Source organism: Vulpes lagopus, chromosome 10 (assembly GCF_018345385.1).
Source record: "Vulpes lagopus strain Blue_001 chromosome 10, ASM1834538v1, whole genome shotgun sequence".
NCBI lineage: Eukaryota > Metazoa > Chordata > Mammalia > Carnivora > Canidae > Vulpes > Vulpes lagopus.
This window is the reverse complement of record NC_054833.1, coordinates 24,936,971-24,942,058: the sequence shown is the minus strand read 5'-3', so window position 1 is coordinate 24,942,058 and position 5,088 is coordinate 24,936,971.

The following is a 5,088-nucleotide window of genomic DNA, read 5'->3' as shown; positions in this document are numbered from 1 at the left end:
TTCCAGTCAAATTTTAAAAAAGCATTAACAGTCATGAGTAAGACTAAAGTATATATCACCAATATTTTTTTAAACTGTGGGATAAATACAGTGACATGATAAATTAACATTTTGTTAGGTGTGGTAGGGTACAGTTGGTACTGTCTTTAAAAACAGTTTTTTTGACATATAATTCATATGCCCTCTCTTCACTTTTTTGAAGTGTACAATTCAATTCTTTTTAGTGTATTCATGGAGTTGTGCAGCCATGATCACAATTGATTTTAGAACATATTGATCACTCCCCTCTAAAATAACTCACTGTACTCGTTAGCATTCACTATCATTTTCTCCCACACATCTGCCCCTTGACGATCATGAATATAGATTTGTGTATTCTGGGTATTTCATATAAACGGAATCATACAAATGGGTGTTTGGGACAGGCTTATTTCACTTAGCACAATATTTTCAAAGTTAATCCATGTTGTAGCATGTATCATTACTTTATTCCTTTTTATGGCTAAATAATATTACATTGTAACAGATTTACCACATTTTACTTATGCATTCATCGGATAGTGGACATTTGGATTGATTCCATTTATCAGTTTTTATGAATAAGGCTGCCATGAACATTCATTTCCAAAATTCTGAGGTATATACCTATGAATGTTGTGGAGTTATATGGTAACTATATATTTAGCCTTTTGAGGACTGTCCAGATTATTTTTCAAAGTAGACCCACCATTTTTCAGTCCCAAGAGCAATCTACAAAGGTTCCAGTTTTTCCACATCCTTGCTAACATTTGCTATTGTCTTTCTAATTATAGTTATCCTATTGGGTGTAAAGTGATAGCTCATATGGTTTTGATTTGGCTAATTATGGTGAACATCTTTTACTATGTTTATTGGCTATTTGTATAACATCAGAGAATTGTCCACTTATATCCTTTGGTCATTTTTAAGTTGGATTATTTATCTTTTTATTATCAGCATACTTCATTTTATTGTGCTTTACAGATATTACTTCATTTTTTTTTTATAACTTAATGTTTGTATCTGAGAAAGAAAAGGAAAATGAACTGTTGGAACCTCATTAAGATAATAAGCTTCAGCACAGCAAAGGAAACAATCAACAAAACTAAAATGCAGCTTACAGAATGGGCAAAGATATTTCCAAATGAAGTTTATGATAAAGGGTTAGTATCCAGAGTCTATAAAGAAGTTATAAAACTCAACACAAGAAAACACAAATAACCCAGTTAAGAAATGGGCAGAAGACATGAATTGAACGAATAGACATTTTTCCAAAGAAGACATCTAGATGGTCAACAGATACATGAAAGGATCCTCAATGTCACTCACCATCAGGGAAATATAAATAAAAACCGTGATGAGGTATCATCTCACACCTGTTACAATGGCTAAAATTAACAACACAGGAAACAACAGGTGTTGATGAGAATGTGAGGAAAGGGGAACTCTCTTACACCATTGGTGGGAATGTAAACTGGTGTAACCACTCTGGAAAACAGTATAGAGTTCCCTCAAAAAGTTAAAAATAGAATGATGCTATGACCCAGCAATTGCAACACTAGGTATTTACCCAAAGGATTAAAACATGCAGATTTTAAAGGGCACATGCCCTGATGTTTATAGCAGCGATGTCAACAATAATCAAATTATGGAAAGAGCCAAGTGCCATTGAATGATGAATGGATAAAGAAGATGTAGATACACACACACACACACAGACACACACACACTGGAATATCACTCAGCTATTAAAAGAATAAAATTACCATTTGCAATGACCCAGATGGATCTAGAGTGTATTACGGTAAACAAAATAAGTCAGTCAGAAACAAATACCATATGATTTCACTCATCTGTGGAATTTAAGAAACAAAACAGATGAATATAGAGGAAATAAAAAAGAGAGAGAGAGAGAGAGAGAGAGAGAGAGAGAGAACCAAACCGTAAGAAAAAGAACAAACTGAAGGCTGATGGAGGGGAGTGGGCAGGGGATGGGCTTAATGGATGGTGAGTATTAAGAAGGGAACCTGCTGTGATGATAACTCGGAGTTATATGTAAGTGATGAATCACTACATTCTACTCCTGAAACCAGTACTACACTACATGTTATATTAAATAACTAGAATTTAAATAAAAGAGAAAAAAAAAAAAGATTTGTAGCAACTCTGCATTTAACAAGACTATCTAGACTGTATTTCCAAAAACATTTGCTCACTTTGTTTGTTTCCCTCTATCACATTTGGTAATTCCTTCAGTCCTTTAAGCTATTACATATCAGTATATTTGCTGTAATGATCTGTGATCAGTGATCTTTCATGTTACCAATGTAATTGTTTTAGGGTATGATGAATAGCACCCATACAAGATGGCAAACTTAAATACCCTGGGTGTTCTGAGTGCTCCAGTGATGTCTGTTCTCCCATTTCTCTCCCTCTCCTTGGGCCTCCTTATTCCCTGAGACAGAACAACATTAAAATTGGCCAATTAATAACCCTATAATGGCCTATAAATGTTAAGTGTCAGGAAGAGTCATGTCTCTCACTTAAAATCAAAGCTAGAAATGACTAACTTTAGTGAGGAGGGCATGTCAAAAAGCTGAAATAAACTGTAAGCTGGTCTCTTTCCCCAAACAATTAGCCAGATTGTGATGCAAAGGAAAAAAATTCTTTTTTTTTTAAAAGGAAAAAATACTTAAAGGAAATTAAAAGTGCTACTCTGGTGAACACAGATGATAATGTGAAGCAGCTTTATTGCTGATATGGAGAAAGTATTAGTGGTCTGGATAGAAGATCAAACAAACCACAACACTCCCTTAAGCCAAAGCCTAATCCACAAGAAAGCCCTAACCCTCTTTATTCTATGAAGGCTGAGAGAGGTGAAGAAGCTACAGAAGAAGAGTGTGAAGCTAGAAGAGGTTGGTTCATGAGGTTAAAGGCAAGAAGCCATCTCCATGACATCCAAATGCAAGGTGAAGCAGAAAGCGCTGATGTAGAAGCTTCGGCAAACCATCCAGAAGATCCAGCTAAGATGACTCATGAGAGTGGCTGCACTGAACAACAGATTGTCAGTGTGGATGAAACAGCCTTCTACTGGAAGTAGATGCCATCTAGGACTCTCCTGGCCACACAGGAGAAGTCAATGCCAGCCTTCAAAGCTTCAAAGGACAGGCTGACACTCTCCCTAGGGGCTAATGCAGCTGGGGACTTGAAGTTGAAACCAATGAGCATTTGCCATTCTCAAACTCCTAGGGCCCTTAAGAACGATGCTAACTATGCTAAGCCTACGCTTTCTAAAAGGAAGGACAAAGCCTGGACGACATCTATTTATAACTCGGCTTACGGAATATTTTCAGCTCACTGTTGAGACCTACTGCTCAGAGACAAAGACTTCCTTCATCACGTTACTGCTCATTGACAAGGCACCTGGTCACCAGGAGCTCTGATGGACATGTACAATGAGACTAACATTGTTGTCATGCCTGCCACCACGACATCCACTCTGCAGCCCATGGATCAAGGAGTCCTTTCAACTTTCAGGTCTTATTATTTTTAAAAGATTGTGTTTATTTATTCATGAGAGAGAGAGAGAGAGAGAGAGAGGCAGAGGGAGAAGCAGGCTCCCTGTGAGGAGCACGATGTGAGACTCGATCCTAGGACCCAAGGAACACACCCTGAGCCAAAGGCAGATGCTCAACCACTTGAGCCCCGCAGGTGCCCTCAAGTCTTATTATTTGAGAAATACATTCTGTGAGGCTGTAGCTGCCAAAGACAGTGATGGCCCTGATGGATCTGAGCAAAGTCAACTAAAAACCTCCTGGAAAGGATTCACCATCACACGCCATTAAGGACGTTCATGACTCATGTGAAGAGGTCAAAATGTCAACATTAGCAAGAGTTTGGGACAGGTTGATTCCAACTCGCATGGATGACTCTGAGGGTTCAAGACTTGGGGGAAAACTGCGAATGTGGTGGACATAGCAAGAGAACTAGAATTCAAAGTGAAGTCTGAAGATGTGATGGAATTGCTGCAATCTTATGATAAAACAAAAACAGATGAGGAATTGCTGCTTATGGATGAGCAAAGATTTTTTGTGAGATGGCACCTACTCCTGGTGAAGGTGCTGTGAAGATGGATGAAATGAAAGCAGGTGCAGGGTTTGAGAAGATTGGCTCCAATTTTGGAAGGGGTTCTACTGTGGATGAAATGCCATCAAAGGACATCTCATGCTACAAAGAAACTGTTCACAAAATGAGTCATTTGATATTGGAAACTTCATCGTGTCTTATTTTAAGAAATCGCCACTGCCACCCCAACCTTCAGCAACCACCACTCTTATCAGTCAGCAGCCAGGAACGTGGAGACAAGATTACAACTTGCTGAAAGCCTAAATGATGGTATTTCTAGCAATAAAGTATCTTAATTAAGGTACATATATTGCCTTTAAAGGCATAATTTCACTGCACACTTAATAGGTTGTACGATAGTGTCAATGAACTTTTCTATGCATCAAAAAACCAGAAAGTTATTTTACTTGCTTTATTATGTTATTTGCTACATTGGGGTAGTCTGGAACAGAACCCTTAGTATCGCTAAGATACGCCTGTGTGGAGTTGTGTTTCTCACATATTCTAGGCGCAAGTCCCACAAGTGCCCTTGATTTATAAATATATTCTTTCACTTTGTAGGTATATTTGAAACACATAGATTTTAAATTTTAATCAAGTCTCATTTATATGTTTTTTTTCTTTTGTGCCTTCAGGGCATAGCTTTTTCATCTTAAATAAACCTCTTGAAGGACAGTTATCTCCGGAGAGTTGATATTAAGATGTTTGAAATATGGTATTGAATATGAAAGCACTTTTAAATTTCTTAGCTTAGAGGTAAATGGTTATGGTTATTTGGAAATAGAATGTTTTACGACATTATTGGTGCAAAGTGATAGCTGTTTTCCCACTAAATATTAGAGCCACTTTCATTGAAGGGATCTTTTATATTAAAAAAAAAAAACTTTTATGACAACATAGGAACATTCATGTTAGAATATTTCTGCCAAATTATCATGCAGGAAA